The sequence below is a fragment of the Apodemus sylvaticus genome, chromosome 3 (assembly GCF_947179515.1).
Source record: "Apodemus sylvaticus chromosome 3, mApoSyl1.1, whole genome shotgun sequence".
In the NCBI taxonomy this organism is placed as follows: domain Eukaryota; kingdom Metazoa; phylum Chordata; class Mammalia; order Rodentia; family Muridae; genus Apodemus; species Apodemus sylvaticus.
Genome location: NC_067474.1, coordinates 30,192,825 through 30,216,086, shown reverse-complemented (window position 1 = coordinate 30,216,086; position 23,262 = coordinate 30,192,825).

Sequence of the window (23,262 nt, the reverse complement as noted above, 5' to 3'; positions counted from 1 at the left end):
GGAAAGAACCCAGGTGTCCTTCAGCGGAGGAATGGATACAAAAAATATGGTATATTTACACAATGGAGTACTATTCAGCCATTAGAAACAATGAATTCATGAAATTCTTAGACAAATGGATAGAGCTGGAGAACATCATACTAAGTGAGGTAACCGAGTCTCAAAAGATCAATCATGGTATGCACTCACTGATAAGTGGATATTATCCTAGAAACTTTGAATGCCCAAGACATATTCCACATATTAAATCAGGTCCAAAAAGAATGGAGGAGTGCCCCCTGGTTCTGGAAAGACTCAGTGTAAGAGTATAGGGGAATTCCAGAACAGGGAAGCAGGAAGGGGTAGATGGGGGAACAGGGGGAGGGAAGAGAGCTTATGGGACTTGTGGGGAGTGGGGACCCAGAAAAGGGGAAATCATTTGAAATGTAAATTAAAAATATATCAATAAAAAAGAAAGTAATTCAGACACCAATTAAAAATTTGCTCTTACCTCAAATGACATAGTTCTATTACAAGTTATAGTTGATAAAATAAGACATTTGTTACAAGCAGCTGCATAAATAAAAATTTTCATAAATCTTTAATCACGATCACAAAGTGAAAAGATTAAAATTTGATAAAGGTATCTTAATTAATTGTGTGACCCTGCTTTGTCCCCAGCACTGAAAATTAAGGAGAGTAGGGTAGAGGAGGAACACTCTAAAGAGGACACTGCACAGCCCAGGGGTAAACAAGGAGGAGAGAGCATAGAGCAAGATTACTAAGTGCAGCCACTAGGGCACCTTTTATTTTTATTTAGAGTGCAGTTCAGTCGGTGCGCTACTCTTGAAGGTTTACTACAGTCATGCTTTCTTATCTGCAAGCTAAGTCTTGACTGCTTGCTCATCTTGACTGTGTTCTGTCTCTAAAGAAGACAAGTGAATGAGATTATTAAAATGCAGGAGAGAAAAGATGAGAAAAAGAAAACTTTAAATACCATATTTCGGTGACTCTCAAGATCAACATAGTCTGACAACCCTCAACCTCCTGACAGCTAAACCTTAGTGGTTTCCAACGCAGGCATCTGAATCCAATCTGCACATGTCATGTTGGTACCAGTCATACTCTGGAGTCAGCACCTGAGTAATGATTGTACAGTTTTAAATTGGGCCCCAGACATAAAAAATTCTACTCATCACAGTCTATCACAAATCTCTTTCATAGAGGTCGTGGCCATAAAATACATGGATTACTATTCATATATTAAGATTTTTAAAACTTCTTTATCAATGAATGTTATCTTTAATTTTTCACATAGCTAGCAATTGATCTAATATCATACTTAGCGAAAGAATAAGGCCTTGGACCCTCCCCTTGCACTGTATTCTACTTTGAGCCTGACACTGGACCTTTTATTCTTTGGGCTCCTCTCCATTTCCATCCCTGTAATTCTTTCAGACAGGAACAATTATGGGTCAGAGATATGACTGTAGGATGATCCCCTGTCTCCCTCATTTGAAGTCCTGTCTTCCTGCTGGAGGTAGGCTCTATAAGTTCCCTCTCCCTCCTGTCAGGCATTTCATCTAAGGTCCCTCCCTCTAATTCTGTGAGTCTTTTACCTCCCAGGTCTCTGATGCATTCTGGGAGGTTCCCCCAACCTCCTGTCTCCTGGGGTTGCCTGTTTCCATTCTTTCTGCTGTCCCTTGGGGCTTCAGTCCTTTTCCCTCTCCCAATGTCAGATCAGGTTTCCCTCTCCCCCATATCCCCCTTACCACTCCCTCCTCAGCCCTGTCTACTTTCAAACCTCCTAGGTTCCTTCATCTCTCCTCACTTGTAATTGCTTTCTTCTCCTTCCTAAGTGGGACTGAGGTATCCTCATTTGGGTACCTCAACTTGTTGGCCTTTTTGAGTTCTGTGGACTGTATCTCAGATATTCTGTACTTTTTTGGATAATATCCATTTATTAGTGAGTACATACCACACATGTCCTTTTGGGTCTGAGTTACCTCAATCAGGATGATATTTTCTAGTTCCATCCATTTGTCTGCAAAGCTCAGGATGTCCTCATTCTTAATAGCTGAGTAGTATTCCATTGTGTAAATGAACCACATTTTCTGAATCCATTCTTCTGTAGTGGGATATCTAAGTTGCTTCCAGTTTTTGGCTATCACAAATAAGGCTGCTATGAACATAGTGGAACATATGCCCTTGTGGCATGGTGGGGTATCTTTTGGGTATAATACCAAGAGTGATATAGCTGAGGATATGGACCATTCACAAAAAGGGACCTAGCATGACAGCATTACAGATGACTCAACAAGCAGCTGAAAGAGTCAGATGCAGATATTTGCACCCAACCAATGGACAGAAGCAGCTGACCCCTGCTACTGAATTAGGGAAGTCTGAATGAAGCTGTAGGAGGACCAGCAGTCTCAATTTGGATCCCCAGGATCTCTCAAACACTAGACCACCAAACAAGCAGCATATAGCAGATGACATCAGGACCCTAGCACACATAGAATAGAGAACTTCCGGGTCTATGTTCATTCAGAGATGATGCACCTATCCCTCAAGAGACTGGAGGCCCCAGGGAGATTGGAGGTCAGGTGGCTGGTGGGTAGGGACATCCACATGGAGACAGGGAGGGAGGAGAGGAGGTATGGGATGTGGAACAATTGGAGGGTGGACAGGGGTTGGCAGGGTGGGAAATAAAATATGGAGTGTATAAAAATAATAAAAGCATGCATAATAAATAAGAACAATTGCAATCTAATTGCAGAATCGGTATGATTCTGCAACACATACTTAGAAAAATTATATTTCTTATCATTTTAAGGGGTTTGTAATCTCAGACTATAATCCAAATTTTATAGTAAGTCTATGTTAAAACAGAACATATAGCCAGATCGGTGCTAGAACAAAACTCATTCCTTCAAAAAATATTTCCTGAGTGGCAGCGGCAGCAGCAGCTGGTCCAGCAGAAGGGCCATCAGCAGTGGAACCAAGAAGCCACATCAGAACTCTGCCTCCTGCCAGTCAGTTACAAGAGTCTCTCCGCCATCTTGGATCTCGGGCACCAGAGAGATCAGACAGACTGAGGTACACAAATATAACCCAAGGCCAACATCACGGGGGTCTAAGCCCGACAGGCGTTGGCCTGCACCCAGGCCCTGGGATGGTCGAGGGGGGGGGATAGGTGTGCGAACCAGGCCAGGAGGTTAATTGCCCAGCAGGTGCACACTCCGCCATTTTGACTACAGGATGCCAGAGAGTCCTGGCAGGCAAAGTCAGCTAAGAGTCATAGCCCGAGGCTAACATAGCAGGGGTTCTAAGATGGTCAGGCCTTGGATTGACCCCAGGCCCTGGGCTGCTCCATGGGCCATCTGTGTGCCAACCCAGCCAGGAGGTTGTTAGCCCAGCAGACTCTCCCAGCACTTTCAGGGAGCGTCTGCACGCTGCCATCCTGGCCACCTGACAGAATCAATTAACACTCATAGCCCAAGGGGAATTTTGCTTGGGCCTTAGCCTGCCAGGCTTTTGCCTAGACTCAGGGCCTCAGCAGCTAGGCTAGCCTTGTGTGCACCAACCTGGTAGGGAGATAGGCTACCCAGCAGAGTGACCAGCACTCAGAAAAGGTCCCGTAGCAGCATAGACCATCAGCACTCACAGAAGGTGCAAACAGGCACCCCCTGGTTCACACAGACAAGCTGGGGCAAGGCACGCTAGGGCTGCAGGGACACCCAAGAGGAGGGCAGCACATTAGCAATCTGTAACAGGGGAAACCCAGCCATCCAGTGTTGCAGAAATAGCCATATAGCCTCACAGGAGGCACAAATACCAGCCAGAGACAAGACCAACTAACGCCAGAAATAACAAGATGGCAAAGGGCAAACACAGGAACGCTACTACTAACAGAAACCTAGGCAATATAGCAGCATCTGAACCAAGCTCTCCAACATCAACAAGCCCTTATTATACAAAAACACCAGAAAAACAAGATTTGGATTTAAAATCACTGTTCATGATGCTGCTAGAAGAACACGAAAAGGACATAAATGAATCTCTTAAGGAAATACAGGAGAACATGAATAAGCTAGAAACCCGATTAATGGAAACAAAAAAATCACTTAAAGAAATTCAGGAGAATAAGGCTCAAGAGATAGAAGCCAATAAAGAAGAAACAAACAAACAAACAAAAAAAAAACTTAAAGGAATGCAGAAGAAAGTGAGTCAAACAGAAGTACTGAAAGAGGAAACACAAAAATCTCTTAAAGAATTACAGGAAAACACAAACAAGCAAGTGAAGGAGCTAAGCAAAACTATCCAGGATCTAAAATCAGAAGTAGAAACAACTAAGAAATCACAAAGGGGGACAACTTTGGAGAAAGAAAACCTTGAGAAGAAATCAGGGGCCATAGATGCAAATATCAACAACAGAATACAAGAGATGGAAGAAAGAATCTCAGATGCTGAAGATACTATAGAAACCATTGACTCAACAGTCAAAGAAAATGCAAAATGCAAAAAGCTTGTATCCCAGAACATCCAGGAAATCCAGGACACAATGAGAAGACCAAACCTAAGGATTATAGGTATAGATGAGAGTGAAGATTTACAACTTAAAGGGCCAGCAAATATCTTCAACAAAATTATGGAAGAAAATTTTCCCAACTTAAAGAGAGAGATGCCCATGAATATACAAGAAGCCTACAGAACTCCAAACAGACTGGACCTGAGCAGAAATACCTCTCGTCACATAATAATCAAAACCCCAAATGTACTAAACAAAGAAAGAATATTAAAGGCAGTAAGAGAGAAAGGCCAAGTAACGTATAAAGGAAGACCTATCAGAATCACACCAGACTTCTCACCAGAGACTATGAAAGCTAGAAGATCCTGGGCAGACCTCATGCAGACACTAAGAGAACACAAATGTCAGCCAAGACTACTATACCCAGCAAAACTATCAATCACAATAGATGGAGAAACCAAGATATTCCATGACAAAACCAAATTTACACAATATCTTTCTACAAATCCAGCTCTACAAAGAATAATAGGAGTAAAACTCCAATCCAAGGAGGGAAACGACACCCTGGAAAAAGTAAGATAGCTACCTTCTTTCATCAAACCCAAAAGAAGATAACCACTGAAATATAAAAATAACATCGAAAATGACAGGAAGTAATAATTACTACTACTTAATATCTCTTAACGTCAATGGACTCAACTCCCCAATAAGAAGACATAGACTAACAGACTGGATAAGGAAACAAGACCCTACATTTTGCTGCATACAGGAAACACACCTCATTGTCAAAGACAAAAACCACCTTAGAGTAAAAGGCTGGAAGACAATTTTACAAGCCAATGGTCTCAGGAAACGAGCCGGAGTAGCCATTCTAATATCAGATAAAATTGATTTTCAACCTAAAGTCATCAAAAGAGATACAGAAGGGCACTTCTTGCTGGACAAAGGAAAAATCCACCAAGAAGAACTTTCAATTCTGAACATCTATGTGCCAAATGCAAGGGCACCCTCATTCGTAAAAGAAACTTTACTAAAGTTCAAGCACATATTTCACCCAACACAATTATTGTGGGTGACTTCAACACTCCACTCTCCTCAATGGACCGATCAGGAAAACAGAAACTAAACAGGTACACAATAAAACTAATTGAAGCTTTGGACCAATTGGACTTGACTGATATTTATAGAGCATTCCACCCTAAAACAAAAGAATATACCTTTTTGTCAGCACCTCATGGTACCTTCTCCAAAATCGACCATATAATTGGTCACAAGACAGTCCTCAACAAATATAAAAAGATCGAACTAATCCCATGCCTCCTATCAGATCACTATGGAGTAAGAGTGGTCTTCAATGGCAACAAAAATGACAGAAGGCCCACATACACATGGAGGCTGAACAATAATCTACTCAATGACACCTTGGTCAAAGAAGAAATAAAGAAAGAAATCAGAGACTTTTTAGAATTTAATGAAAATGAAGGCACAACATACCCAAATCGTTGGGACACAATGAAAGCAGTGCTGAGAGGAAAACTCATAGCCCTGAGTGCCTCCAAAAAGAAAATGGAGAGTGCATACATTAGCAGCTTAAGGACACACCTGAAAGCCCTGGAACAAAAAGAAGCCAATTCACCCAGGAGGAGTAGAAGACAGGAAATCATCAAACTTAGGGCTGAAATCAGTTGAGTGGAAACAAAGAGAACCATAGAAAGAATCAATGAATCCAGAAGCTGTTTTTTTGAGAAAATCAACAAGATAGATAGACCCTTAGCCAGACTGACCAGCTGGCAGAGAGAAAGTATCCAAATTAACAAACTTAGAAATGAAAAGGGGGATATAACAACAGAAATTGAGGAAATTAAAAAAAGTCATCAGATCCTACTACAAAAGCCTATACTCAACACAACTGGAGAATCTGGAGGAAATGGACAATTTCCTAGACAGATACCAAATACTAAAAATAAATCAGGACCAAATAGATCATTTAAACAGTCCCATAACCCCTAAAGAAATAGAAGGGGTCATAGAAAGCCTTCCAACCAAAAAAAGCCCAGGACCAGATGACTTCAGTGCAGAATTCTATCAGACCTTCAAAGAAGACCTAACACCAATACTCTCCAAATTATTCCACAAAATAGAAACAAAAGGAACACTACCCAATTCCTTCTATGAAGCCACAATTACACTGATAACAAAACCACACAAAGATCCAGCAAAGAAAGAGAACTTCAGACCAATTTCCCTTATGAACATCGATGCAAAAATACTCAATAAAATTCTTGCCAACTGAATCCAAGAACACATAAAAACGAACATCCACCATGATCAAGTAGGCTTTATCCCAGGGATGTAGGGTTGGTTCAATATACGGAAATCCATCAATGTAATCCACTAAATAAAAAAACTCAAAGAAAAAAACCACATGGTCATTTCATTGGACACTGAAAAAGTATTTGACAAAATTCAGCATCCTTTCATACTTAAAGTCTTGGAAAGAACAGGAATTCAAGGCCCATACCTAAACATCGTTAAAGCAATATACAGCAAACCGGTAACCAACATCAAACTAAATGGAGAGAAACTTGAAGCAATCCCAGTAAAATCAGGGACTAGACAGGGCTGCCCACTTTCTCCTTATCTTTTCAATATTGTACTTGAGGTACTAGCTCGGGCAATTAGACAATATAAGGAGGTCAAAGGGATACAAATTGGAAAGGAAGAAGTCAAACTATCATTATTTGCAGATGATATGATAGTCTACCTAAGTGACCCAAAAAACTCCACTAGAGAACTCTTACAGCTGATAAACAACTTCAGCAAAGTGGCAGGTTATAAAATCAACTCAAGCAAATCAGTGGCCTTCCTATACTCAAAGGATAAGCAGGCTGAGAAACAAATTAGGGAAATGACACCCTTCACAATAGCCACAAACAGTATAAAGTACCTTGGGGTGACGCTTACCAAGCATGTGAAAGATCTATATGACAAGAACTTCAAGACTCTCTAGAAGGAAATAGAGGAAGACCTCAAAAAATGGAAAAACCTCCCATGCTCATGGATCGGCAGGATTAATATAGTTAAAATGGCCATTTTGCCAAAAGCAATATACAGATTCAACGCAACACCCATCAAAATCCCAACTCAATTCTTCATAGAGTTAGAAAGAGCAATTCTCAAATTCATCTGGAATAACAAAGAACCCAGGATAGCTAAAACTATTCTCAGCAACAAAAGAAATTCTGGGGGAATCAGTATCCCTGACCTCAAGCAATATTACCGAGCAATAGTGTTAAAAACTGCATGGTATTGGTACAGTGACAGGCAGACAGATCAATGGAACAGGATTGAAGATCCAGAAATGAACCCACACACCTATGGCCACTTGATCCTGGACGAAGGGGCTGTAAACTTCCAATGGAAAAAAGATAGCCTTTTCAACAAATGGTGCTGGTTCAACTGGAGGTCAACATGCAGAAGAATGGGAATTGATCCATTCTTGTCTCCTTGTACTAAGCTCAACTCCAAATGGATCAAGGACCTTCATATAAAGCCAGACACTCTGAAGCTAATAGAAAAGTAACTGGGGAAGACCCTTGAGAACATCAGTACAGGGGGAAAGTTCCTGAACAGAACACCAATAGCTTATGCTCTAAGATCATGAATTGACAAATGGGACCTCATAAAATTACAAAGTTTCTGTAAAGCAAAGGACACCATCAAAAGGACAAATCAGCAACCAACAAATTGGGAAAAGATCTTCACCAACACTACATCAGATAGAGGGCTAATATCCAATATATACAAAGAACTCACGAAGTTAGACCCCAGAAAACCAAATAACCCTATTAAAATATGGGGTACAGAGTTAAACAAAGAATTCTCACCTGAAGAACTTCGGATGGTGGAGAAACATCTTAAAAAATGCTCAACTTCACTAGTCATCAGGGAAATGCAAATCAAAACAACCCTGAGATTTCACCTTACACCAGTCAGAATGGCTAAGATTAAAAACTTAGGAGACAGCAGATGTTGGCGAGGATGTGAAGAAAGAGGAACACTCCTTCACTGCTGCTGGGGTTGCAAATTAGTACAACCATTCTGGAAATCAGTCTGGCAGTCCCTCAGAAAACTGGGCATGTCACTTCCTAAAGATCCTGCTATACTACTCCTGGGCATATACCCAGAGGATTCCCCAGCATGTAATAAGGATATATGTTCCACTATGTTCATAGCAGCCCTATTTATAATAGCCAGAAGCTGGAAAGAACACAGGTATTCCTCAACAGAAGAATGGATGCAAAAAATGTGGTATATCTACACAATGGAGTACTATTCAGCCATTTGAAATAATGAATTCATGAAATTTTTAGGCAAATGAATAGAGCTGGAGAACATCATACTAAGTGAGGTAACCCAGTCTCAAAAGATCAATCATGGCACACACTCACTAATAGTGGATATTAGCTTGGAAAACTGGAATATGCAAAACACTATCCACACTTCAAATGAGGTACAAGAAGAACGGAGGTGTGGCCCCTAGTTCTGGAAAGACCCAGTGTAGCAGTATAAGACAAAACCAGAACAGGGAAGTGGGAAGGGATGGGTGGGAGAACAGAAGGAGGGAAGGAGGCTTATGTGACTTTCGGGGAGTGGGGAACCAGAAAAGGGGAAATCATTTGAAATGTAAATAAAAAATATATCGAATAAAATTAAAAAAATATTTCCTACTCTTGCATATCTATGAACACTATTTTACAAATATGTCATATTTTCAAATAGCACAACAAAAGAAGAATGCATAGCTTTCTAAGTGCTTTCTTTCCCTTATGTATTTGCTAAAATTCTTAGAAAAAAAAAACAAAAAAATTCATTCATATTTTGACACATAGGAGGTTCATTATATTTGCTAGACAATGATCTAAGAATTTAATGCTATCTTAGAAAACCCATAATCTGATACCTACACACAAATATTCATTAACTCTAGTGTTATATATGAACTTTAGCACTCAGCTTTACAGAGGAAACTTTTGAACAAAGTGAGTTTCAGGCCAGTTTAAGAAGAAAATCTGAGGATTTGTTTAACAAATCCTCCTGAGCCACCATTAATGAATCAGTTGATAATGTTGCTACTACCTCAACAAAACATTGGTTACACTGAAAGGAAATTCTGAACTCAACAGCTTTGTGATATTGATTGGTACCTTAATGGCAGTATCTAGTATCTTTATTTCTTTTCTTAAAGTATTGTTGTTCATATAGTCCTTAGTATATTTTAGAAAATTTGAATTCAGTTTTAGTCTCAAAGTTCATTTTTCTGATGAGCAGAAGACTACACTTTCTTAGCAAACTTTCAGCAATTGAGAAATTCAGATGATTCTGACCAATATCAAAAGGATAGCTTAATTTTTTTCAAATAAGTAATCAACTGAAAGCTGAAGTACCAGACTATTGATACAGCAATACTGAAATATCCCAGCCATTATATTGGAAATCTTTTAAGTTTTTCCCAGAAATCCATTTAAAAACATGAAATCGAAGCACCAGTGACTATTTTACTTAGGAATTATGCAACAGCTTGAGGAGATTGTTTTCTCTATGGGAACTGTTTTTCTTGGGCTAGAATGTATGGATCACTTTACAAAACTACTAACATCCACATTTGCCCAATGCCATGCAATAGTGTATACCCTCTGATCTAGGAAACAACTTTGATCTGAATATGAATATTATTGAATGTAATAATTTTATACATCCAAACTGGTCTTAGTTAAGGAAAATGGAATGTGCTAAAATTGATTACTTACTGGACACAGAAAGGTAAATAGTGTGTGATTTATCTTATATGGAAACATCTACATTTAAATTTATAAATTTATGTATATGTATATACACAGGTTCATGAATCTAGAAATGGGACCATGAGAAGAGAAGATGTATTACTGTAATGAAGTGAGAACAAATGGGAAAATAACATAACAAGATTAGCAGGAAGGGGGTGTGGAGAAAAAAAGGAATGACTAAGAGCAAAGTATATTGATATATTTTTATGAAAACATCATGATGAATTGCATCTGATTGTACTACTTAAATTTTGTTATTTGAAAAGAAAGGGAAGAAAACAGAGTAGAGAAAAAAGGCTGATGAGTTGGCTTAAACATGAAGAGCACTTGTTGATCTGGAAAAGGGCATGGCCACAGGAGGAAGAACAGTATGAGTCACCCAGTACTCACAGAGCTCCTAGGGACATAGCCATCAACCAAAGAGTACACATAAAGAATATATCTAATTTAAAAAAAGAAAAGAAAAGTGCATGGGTTCTATTCCCAGCTCATGGTCATCTATAACTCCAGTCTAGAAGTATCTGACATACTTTTGGACCTCCATAATCACTAGACATGCATGTTCTGTACACAGACAGGAGGACAGACAAAACACAAACACACAAATACACAAAAAATGATACCATCAATAAATATTTAAAAGTGTCTTGGTTTGAATGCCAATGGCCCCCATAACCTATATATTTGCCTGCTTAGTCCCCAGTTTGTGAACTGTTTGTGAAGATTAGGAAGTGTAGCCTTGTTGAAGGAGGTGTGCTACTGGGAATGGCTTTTGAAGTTTCAAAAGCTTAAGCCAAGTCCAACGTTCTTCGTTCTTCAGCCTGGGAGTCAGGATGTAGCTCTAGCTTCTGCTCCAGCTCCATAAGTGCTGCCATGGTCTCTGCCATTTCCCCTCTGAAGTGGTGAGACTCCAGTTAAAGGCTTCCTTTATAAGAGTTGCCTTGGTTGTGGAATTTCTTCAAACACTAAAATATTGACTAAAACCAAAAGATAAAGCAGAACAAAAATAAAATAAAAGCGTACACACAAAATCAAAGCCATAACCTATAAATTGTGCATTGCTTATGTTTTTATATACAGGAAGAAATTTGCATTTCTACCGGGAAAGCTCACGCTATAATTATTAACTGAAAATATGGTTCATAATCTTGGTTTCTACAACTTAACAACTAACCTTAAAATTATACCCCGATGAACAATAAGTAGTGAGCAAACATGGTATGAAGAATTACATAAATTCTCCATAAGTATGTGAGATCTTCTCCAGAGGAACAATTATTCTGTTACCTTCTTCCAAATTTTAGATATTTTGTTTTTATTTCTCATAAGTACTCCACTGTGAAAAAAATGACTTCAAAAGATTTATGTAAACCATACTAATTCTGGGCACATTATCTTCTTTCATTAAGGACACAGGTGTGGAAGATTTTGTGATTGTGCATAAGCTTCCCAGTGGGATGGTCCACAAGCCTAGAGCTGTGCGGTGAGAGGCAGTTGCCAGTCACAGGAAATCATCTCTCTTTTGGAGATTTTATGAAGAGTTTAGGATAAAGGATCAGTGAAAAAAGACAACATTTGGAGATTATAGTGACCTATGAAAATAAATAATCTACTATTTTGTAGATTAGAAACAGACTGAGATGAAAGAACTATCTCAGACTCCCATTAGAAAATAGAAGTACTAGCAAAATTTTCCACCACCATGCAGGAAGAGCTACAATCGGCAAGTGAGCTTCCTGGGGACAGCCTACCATTTTGCTCAACCTTGATAAATGTATTCTGTAAAGGCATGGCCACAATAGCTTCATCCACAGATGGCTTCTTATTACTGATATGCCTTTTCTTATTTGTCATTGCTATACTTCTCAAATACCTGACATGGGAAGACCCTCACTGTCTAGAGCCTCTTGTGATTACTTCCTGGGTGATAGCCCACGCTGTCATGCAAATTTGCTGCAGATTAACATGAATATGAATGTCCTTAAGATAATTCTGTTTAGATGAATTAATGATTTCATGTTATTCCTGATTTGACTTAAGTGCTTTTTGGAAAGTAAAAAATTGTGTGAAGTTGGGTAGCTGATAGAATGTTTAAAGTTAGAATCAAAAATGGAATGTGCTCTTCCTCGTAGAGTAACAAGGGCTGCATAGATTAGCAAAGGAGTACAGTGAGATTTCATGCATTATAAGCACATAATTGTACTTGGAAGAGAAAATAGGCTTAGGACAAGTTAATCAAAGAAAACATTTCAATCTATGTTGGGTCTGAGTTCCGGGATCTTGTGATCTAGTGAGGTGTCCATACCCACAAGTTTTGGTGTGCACCATGAAACAGCAAGCTTATGAATTAAGAGTAAGTAATTTTGCTATGAGTATGAGAACAGAGAATAGATGATTAGCCAGTTTAGCTAAACAAGACTTCAAAAATAATATGTAAGTTAGATAATAATCATAATTCATTTTCTTCATAAATTTACAATGTCATTAGATAAGCATAGGAAAAGTTACTACTATAAATGGTTTGCTTATACATTGTTAGTCAATGACAAAAGAATTATTGCTTTGGGCTTGCAATGAACTTGTGGAGATAAAGATAGATGGGAAATGTTTAATTAGGTATGAGTTTAAAAAGAAAAACACGTAATTGTAGTCATGTTGCAATTTCCCTTTATGTAATGACTTTGATCTGTTTTTAAAAAGTGTTTCATAGTGATTGTTTCTAAAGAACATGCAACTTGTGGCTATGAGGTAATTGTTTCCTTATAAAAAGTACTTTATCTTATATGGTATAAAAATGATAAGAGGAAAAAGACATTGTCAAGGTCAATTCATTGGAGTTTGCTCCATCAACCCAGTATATAAATGTGTATGTATGTATGTATGTATGTATATAGGTATATAAGCAAAATGTTTGGAGCCACCTATTTGGATTTGATCCATCTACCAAATGTGTATATGTGTAATTATGTGTATGTATACAGCGGTTAGAGTCTGCTTCCTGTTACTTGTTCATCCACCCAATACGTCTGTCTATATGTATGTATGTATGTATGTATGTATGTATGTATGTATATATGCATGTGTATTTTGAAGTTGTAGGAACTTGTCTTGCTTTATTTGCTTGGATTGAGCCCTGGGACCTCAATGGAGGAGATAGCAGAAGGAATGAAGGAGCTTAAGGGGTTTTGCAATCCCTTAGGAAGAACAACAATATCAACCAATCAAATCACCCAGATATCCCAAGGACTAAAATACCAACCAATGAGTACACATGGATCCAGCTGCATGTGTAGCAGAGGATGGCCTTATCTGACATCAATGGGAGGGAGGCCCTTGGTCTTCTGAACCCTTGATGCCACAGTGTAGGGAAATTCTAGAGCACTGAGGCAGGAGTGGATGTGTGTGTGGAGAATCACCCTCATAGAAGCAGGAGGGAGGGGAATAGGATAGGGGGGTTGTAGAATGGAAACCAGAAAGAGAGATAGCATTTGAAATGTAAATAAATTATATATATATATATATATATATATATATGAATATTTTATTTACATATGATAAAAAATCATAAATGTACTAAATCAGGCATCATAGCTAGAAGATGAACCTCTGATCAAATAATTGTATCATTATGTCACACAGGTTTTATCCTTGCTTATCACACAACATTACTCTGGTAGTGTAAAACTTATAAAAGATATTAAGCACTGTTCAAAGAACAATGGAAACCTTTCACAATTGAAGAGCATATGAAATGAAGCATGCGACATCATAATGGCCTCAGGACTCCAAGGAGACTGTATTATGGGTAAGATGCCTGAAGATATTTATTTCAACATGTCACAAATTTTTTGATTCAGGATTCTAAGAAGAATAAAACAATAAAATTGCCCTGTAGGTTTTCCTTTAGAAATCTGTGAATATAGATTTTACTTTTCTACTACTTTCTAATTTCCCAGAGCTACTATTGAAAAACAAAGAAAGAATAAAATAAAAGTCCCAGTATTATAAACCAGGTACTTACTATAGCAACTACAACATCTGGTTTCTGGAAGCTGGCCTGTAAGAAGGACAATGTCCCTCCTAACATCAGTATAATAATGTCCCTCTGTCCTTTTGTCAAGTTCTGTAGTATACCAGCAACCCTTGGGTTAAAAACTACAACACTTCCATCTTCACATTCCATTCAAATCATCACTGCCCCCCAATTCTTCTCATTCTATTAGGACTCCAATCACATTAAATTAAACATGGCACTAACTTAACATGGCCAACCTCTCTTTAACTTACATATATTTCTAAAGAGTCAGTTAAGATTTCAACTATGTTTATGCTCACACACATGCACGCACACACACACACACACACACACACACACACACACACACACACTATGGTAAGTACTTCAACTTATCTGTTGGAAAGATACAGTTCAACTAATAGCCATCTCTTGCTAAAATAGCACATGTACTATTTCAATATGCACAAAAATTACTTTAATATTTTAAGTACAAAATGTATTTACTTAAGATTAACATAGCTTACCATTAGTTAATGTATTTAGGATTTGAACTAAAAATCATTATTTGTATTCATCACCAGATCAAAATCACATTCTTCTGTGTATAAAAGGATGAAATCTTAGGATGCAATTAGAAATTTTGCTGGTTTAGGAAAGTGGAAATAGTATGTATCCCTTCATCAAAGAAGTTTTTATTTCCCCAGCATATGAAGACATTACAGAAAAGCCACAACTGGCCAAAACACAGAAAACAACTAAATGCAGGATATCCAACTTCAGCTGATTTTTCTACAATCTAAGAACTAATGTAAGGCTCAGAAATAAATGAAAAAAAGCAGGGGAAGAAAGATTGAAAGAGCCAGAAGACCAGGAAATCTGCTGCAAGAAAATGTCTTCTACACAAGACAGGGAAGTTGTATCCAGGATCTGAAGAGTATGGCTATATAAACAAATCATAAAAATGACAACAACAACAACAATTTGTATGCCAAAATAGACAGGGGAAATAACAGATCTCTCCTTGAGATGAAAAGCTATAAGCATTTAATAGTTAAAGTTGAGAATCATATGTTTCCTGGAACAAGTCTCATGATAACCTCTCTCAAGAGGTCAACCTAAAACACATATAAGAGACATAAATGAACTCAGCAGTTTTGATGTATATATATATATATATTTGTGAATGTGTATATATGTACACACACTCGCATAAACATTGTGTGTGTATGTGTGTGTGTGTGTGTGTGTGTGTGTGTGTAACAATAATAATAAAATTGAGGGACTGTGAACCTGAGAAGGGGACAATAAAAGGAACTGCAATGAACAGAAGAATAAAGAACTATATAAATCCAGTACTCATATATTAAATTCTCAAAAACAACAAGTAAAAATAAAATTTAAGGACATTGACAAAAATAGGTACATAGAAGCATGGTTTTGCATAAACTTTTGTAGAAATTGTTATTTTACATTCTCCATCTTCTGTATTTATATCGTCTTAATCAGTGCCTCTCCCATGTAATCAAAGCCTTTTGCCCACTTTTCCTATCAGATCACTTTTATTCTGATTTTTCTATCTGTATTCTTCATTTACACCCCTTGCTCTGACAGTGGTCCTCTTCACACCACCCCCACTGTTTTCTGCAATGGTGTAAGGATATTGCAAGGTGATTTGGAGCTAGGATTCTCAAATGAGAAAGGACATAATATTTGTCTTTCTGAGTCTCCATTACCTCATCCAATACGATGTTTCTACTGTCAAGTTCATTACTTCATTTTTCTTTACAACTAAATAGTATTCAATAATGTATACATACTCTAATTTCATTATCCATTCATTAGTTGAATGATACTTGTTTCTACTTCCTAGCTGGTATGACTACAACATCAATGAACATGAAAGAGTAAGTATCTATGGAGTAGAAAGTTCAGTCCTATGGGCATTTACCAAGGAGTATATGGCTGGATAATATGGAGGAAAAAAACATAATACAAGTTAGTAAGTATATAAATATACATTTTTCAGTTTAAATGAAATTTTCTCATCTGGGCAGATAAGAGCTAAAGGCTTCATAACAAAAAGCCCAACACCAATCATGAGTAGCTCTCTGTTGAGTCATTGGTCTGGGTTGTCCAAGAGACTCCTCACTTGATTGCACACACACACACACACACACACAGAGAGAGAGAGAGAGAGAGAGAGAGAGAGAGAGAGAGAGAGAGAGAGAGAGACATACAGACAGACAGACAGACAGACAGACAGACAGACAGACAGATACCCACAAGAGGTGTCAGTTAAGTCCCTATTGGTGAAGAAGGCATGACCTTCAGACACACAGCAAGAGATCTATGAGCTAAAACTGGTCTGAATGCCCCTTCACTAAAGACTACCTTTTATTATACCACAGGATGACATGCAAGGTTCCAGGGGAGAGAAACTATCTATAGTCCATAACAGCTGGCTAGCTATTTGGCTCTGAATAAATAGCAATGATGAACATAGCACAATAACCCTTAGGGTGTAGTAGTGGCACACATACCTTGGCAGTAACCAACAGCTCTCTAATTGAACTTAAGACACACTGAGAATAATAGAATAGTGATTGGAACTGGAAACCAGTTACCCAAGGGTAGTGAAGTCATAAATCTTAAAGGAGAATCTACAAACTACCACTTTACTAAGTCAGCATAATCCCTTACTAAACTCTAAATAATTGTCCTTATACCTACAGATCAAGTTAGTCCTCCTCCATCTTCAAAAGAACTTCTCCTTGTACCAGATGGAAATCATTGTAGAAAATCACAACCAGCTGAACTAGACAGATGAAGAGCTCAGTCCAAATGGATCCATGAACAAAGCACTCTCACAATTATAGCTCAGGGAACACACTGCAAAAGAAAGAGTGGAAAGATTGTATTACCTACTGGGGATATGCCCAGGAGAGGTATAGCAGGGTTTTCCGGAAGTGTCATGTCCAGTTTTCTTAGGAACGGCCAGACTAACTTCCAGAGAGGTTGTACCATCTTACAATCCCACCAGCAGTGAAGGAGTGTTCCTCTTTCTCCACATCCACATCCTCGCCAACACCTGCTGTCTCCTGAGTTTTTAACCTTAGCAATTCTGACTGGTGTGAGGTGAAATCTCAGGGTTGTTTTGATTTGCATTTCCATAATGGCTAATGATGTTGAGAATTTCTTAAGGTGCTTCTCAGCCATCCAAATTTCTTCATGTGAAGATTCTTTGTTTAGGTCTGTACCCGATTTTTAATAGGGTTATTTGGTTCCCTGGGGTCTAAATTCTTGAGTTCTTTGTATATATTGGATATTAGCCCTCTATCGGATGTAGGGTTGGTGAAGATCTTTTCCCAATTTGTTGGTTGCCATTTTGTCCTTGTGACGGTGTCCTTTGCTTTACAGAAACTTTATAATTTTATGAGATACCATTTGTCAATTCGTGGTCTTAGAGCATAAGCTATTGGTGTTCTGTTCAGGAACTTTTCCCCTGTGCCTATGTCCCCAAGAGTTTTCCCCAGTTTCTTTTCTATTAGTTTCAGTGTGACTGGTTTTATGTGGAGGTCCTTGATCCACATAAGGACACATGCTCCACTATGTTCATAGCAGCCTTATTTATAATAGCCAGAAGCTGGAAAGAACCCAGCTATCCCTCAATGGAGGAATGGATACAGAAAATGTGGTGTATATATACACAATGGAGTACTATTCAGCAATTAAAAACAATGAATTCATGAATATTTTAGGCAAATGGATGGAACTGGAAAATATCATCCTAAGCGAGGTACTGCAATCACAAAAGAATACACATGGAATGCAATCATTGATAAGTGGATATTAATTAGCCATGAAGCTCTGAATATTGAAGATACAATTAGCCTACCAAATGATTCCCATGAAGAAGGAAGAAGAGGGCCCTAATTCTGGAAAGGCTTGATCCAGCATTGTAGGGGAGTACCAGGACAGAGAAAAGGGAGGGGGAAAGACAGGAGAATGGATGGAGAGAAGAGGACTTATGGGACATATGCAGAGGGGGGACTGGAAAAGAGGAAAGCTTTTGGATTGTAAACACAGAATATAGAAAAAAAAAAGATTGTATGAACCATAGATAGCATCATTGAAGTTTTCTGTAAGAATGTGTCTCCTAGTAATATCAAATGCTGTGAACATAAAGTCTCACCAACATGACTACCAAAATGTGTGCTGACTAGGAACAATACCAATAAACATGCCAAAATAACCACAGCAAAGCTCAAAAAGCCACAACCCTACACAAAGAACTACAAGCAACTAAGGATTACTGAGAGTAAAAGAAATAGTCTTCCACAGAAAGGATCACAGCAAATGGTTCTCCAAAATCAAATGTTCAGCCTTGGAAACATACATACATATAAGTAACGTTGTACAGATTTATCAGGTTATATTTAGGAATATAATATAATATAATATTATATATATATATATAGGTATATATATATATATATATATAGATATATATTATGTGTGAGATATAGTAACTTCCTGTCAGTGGGACTAGATTATTAGGATAGCTTATGAGGAAAAACATATGTCTTCACATTGTTACATTATTAAAAAATATACTCTTGAACTGAAATTTGAGAAGACATATTTAGTACTTAAAATCTATTTTTCTATTTACTGTATTCATTTATTTGTGTCCACCATTTCTCAGCTATTAGTTAGGCTTAATAGAGTAGGCTAGTAGAATTTGTGCTTTGTAGTGAGCTCAAAAGATATACTAAATAACTTCTTTTTCTTCCCTTTAGTTATTTTTTTCAAAAACTCCCATAAAGATCATGCTGTCACAGAAATAGAGTTTTAAACTGAATTATGATGAAAACGATTCAATCCATTTTATTTATAATCTTCCACGATGTCTTTTATTGCTCCCTATATTACAAATATATAGTCTTTAAATTCTCCCCCATTCTAGAAAAATAAACATACACAGGCAATGCAAAGTTCGCACTCTTGCTAATGATCCAGCACTTGTAGTTACTTGAATACAAAACTCTTAAATTCTTTGAAATAAAACCACACATAAGAGTCCAATAGCTTCTACGTCAACACATTGCATAAGACTTATGTTTAGTGCTACACATTCATTTGACAAGCACCAATGTCAAGTGCTTCAAAGATACTTCCTAATGTGCCCCATAATGCCAATGCTTCCCTGTAATATGATAATATTAAAATGCAGAGGTTTGAAGGAAATAACCCTGAGCATTTCTCCAAACTCCATTTCTGTTAGACAGCTATTCCAGAATCATATTACATGGTTTCAGTCAGAGCTCTGTTCTAGGAGAAAGGGCAGATGAACAGCACAAATAGATTTGTAAAGACTGCAAACCTCAACAGTCTCTTTTGACACTTTTGCCAGCTGAAGTGGATGAATTGAATACAAAAGGTTTTCAGTAGTAAATAATTTTTTAAGCATCCATACCATAGGGGGTCTAGAAGATATTTCCTTTTCTTTAAAATTAGTTTATTGCTCATGCTGTCTAAACAAACAACAAATTATTAAGGAGAGTTTTAAATGAACAGATCTTCATGTACCATGTGATCTCATTATTCATCAGATAATAGAAAACAATAAAAATGAACAGCAAATGTAGTGGTTTGTGGGTCAAGCCAGGTCATAGGCTGCTTACTGCTAATACTTTCCTGAATCATACAAAGGGACACTGAATGTACTTCTTCCCTGAAGCCATCCAGAATCCCAGTTTTTGAACAGCACAGCTTTCCTATTAGATTGCATCAGATAAAAGTTTATATTATATAAAATAGTTCTATGGCTAATTTCCAAGATATCTATGCAGTTAGAGTTCACCCAAATAATTATTTATAGATGTTATGGAGGAAACAATATCTTAGAGAATCCTATACCAGAAAAGGATAGAAATTTGTAAAATACAAAACTTCTCATGCAAGAATCCATGATATGTTTTAGTAGGATGTATCTAGTACCATCTAGTCATCCACAGTTTTAAACATTGAATGTACACTGAGCACATATAATGAACCACATTAAGATTCAGTCCAACACTGCAGATAAAATATTGAGCAAAAGCCAGACACACTGCAAAGCCTTTAGAGTCAGGCACTGGAGGTCTATAACGCGTATTAGAAAATGTAAACTGAAATTTTGAGGAATGTTGAGAAACAGTTACATAGGGCCAATATATGCATTAAAATGAAGGCAAGTCTTATCCAAGAAGACAAGGGACATTTTAATGATATGAAAATGAATAAATTTAAAAGATATTCACTAGAGAAGTGAGAAAAGAAAAACTTCCAGTAAGTAAAATAACGTATAAAGTAAAGAGAAATACATGTGGGTGGAAGAAATAAAACAAAAGAAGACCTGCTTAGGAAGGTCTCAGGAGTAGATCAGATACACGGTGGTGTTAGGAAATTAGCAGTTCCAGAGGTAACCTACAGACATGGCAGTAATCTGTCTTCTCTGACTTCTTTGTCTTTCTTTTATTTTATTAGTTTTTTTCATGCAATATTTTCTGATTACAGTTTCACCTCTCCCTATTCCTCCCAGGTCCTTACTACATCCTCTCCCCTATAGATCTTTTCTGATCCATATGGGTCCCTATGGATCCATACCTTTTCAGATTCTTGTTAAAAACATATATCTAAGGAATAATAAACTATGATAAGGTAAATTGAAAACAAACAGATCATAATATGCAAAAACAGCTAAACAAGAAAAATAGTGACAATAAAAGAATAAGAAAAAGAGACAGAGAGACACACAGGTTCACACATAAAGGACGCCCAGAAAAACTTAAAAACAGAAGCTGTAATACATTATATACACTAAGTACATGTAATGTAAAAAAACAAAAACAAAAACAAAAAAAACAGGGAGTGGTGAATTCACTGACATTAATGAAGTCTATTATTGCTAGGCATGGGAATACCCTTGAGAGTGTTTGTTAGTTTGTTTGTTTGTTTGTTGGTTGGTTGGTTAGCTCAGCCAGACACCCTTGGACAAAACTAATTCTTCATTTATAAGTGGCTATTGTTTGGAGATAGCTTCTGGGTTAGGGTTCAGAGCATTGTTCTGAAACACCTTATAAAAAGGATGAAAAATTAAATAAAAATATTGCTTATAGGTTCTAAAATAGGTCAAATAAGTACATAAAGCCACTGCCCATAATACCAACATCCTTAACTCCCTCTCTCTCTCTCTCTCTCTCTCTCTCTCTCTCTCTCTCTCTCTCTCTCTATCTATCTCTCCAGTTTTTTGAGACAGGGTTTCTCTGTGTTGCCCTGGTTGTCCTGGAACTCACTCTATAGACCAGGCTGTCCTCAAACTCAGAGATTAGCCTACCTCTGCCTCCCAAGTGCTGGGATTAAGGGAGTGTACCACCACTGCCCAGCTCCTTAACTCTCAATAGTGACATAGACACTTGGAAATAGTCAAATTCTATTCTGTAGTCCTGTTCCAAGCTACAGGAGTTTGTCATGGTGCTGTCAATGTGAAAAGCCATCTAACAACCAAGATGCTAGGCTGCATGGGTTAATCAGGATGCTCTCGGTATGGCAAACCATAGTGCAACAGAGATGAATACATTCACACCGTGACACAGAGAGAAACCCGGGGATAAATGTTATTGGAATTGAAATGAATATATAAATAGATCAGTAAAGCATAATAGAAGGCTCTAAACCATTTCTCGTTGTTTGTAGAAACGTTACTTTTTTTGTCTGTTTGTGTATGGTACTTACTTTTTTGTTGCAGTGATAAAACACCATGACAAAACATTACTTCCTCCTTCTCCACTAGAACAGCCAGTCAAGAAGTCAAATTGACAAATCTCTTAGCAGGAGTTCAACTATGCTTTAATTTTGAGAACTGAGAATTAAATGGGTTTTTTTTTCTTCAAGTAAAAATTCACTGTATCAATAGAATAAAACTTAAGTCATTTGCTTGTTTATTTTCTAAAGAGAGAGTAAGAAAACATGGTGGATTTTGGTGGATGGGGAGGTGGGAAGGACCTGGAAGGAGAAACTATGGTCAGGATATAATGTGAGAAAACATTTATTTTATATCAAAACTATATTTTAAAAAGTAAAAAGGGAGAAATATGTATTTGATTACGGCTTCTAGAATTTTAATTTGTACAGAATTTTAATTTTACTACTTCTTTTGAGAGCAAAGGGCTTTCTCCGGCCCCTCCCTTACCCTGCCTGTGGAAGTAAAGCCTCTCCTGTCTCTGATTAAAGAGAAGCAAAAAAAATAAGATACCACAAGCTGAGCTGCTCAACACAGATTTCCCACCCCTTGTCCCGCATGAATGCTTTCTACCTTGGATCCCCTGAAACATGTTGGAGATGGAATCTCTTCTTCTTCCAGACCAATTTGAATTAACCTCTTCCCTAATATCAACTTTCTGTCTGAAAATTTCTCTTGAGCAGTGAACACTAGGACCCTTATATTCTAACTAGAATATACAATCACTATATGAGAAAACCCATGATAGATTTGGAATTTAAAGTTTTCTGGAATCTGCCTAGGGCCCTGGGAATGACATCTAAGAGTGAGAAGAGACCCCTTAAGGTAGTCAGTCTGTTACTGAGCTGGGGATGAGCCTTGGAGGACTGGAGGAGAGTCAGAGAGTGGAGACCTAGTATGGCCCTACCTACTTGCACACTTACTTGATCCTCTTATAGGATTGGCTTGGTGGTTCTCAAAGATGGTGGAGTTGGGGACTGAGACAACAGGATGTGTCAGGAGGAAGGATGGAGGAAGTAATCCAGTGGGGGCGGGGACAGGGAGAAGGGGGAAGCAGCAGCAAGTGGCCTGCTGAAATTTTATTTATTTTTATTATTATCCTTTT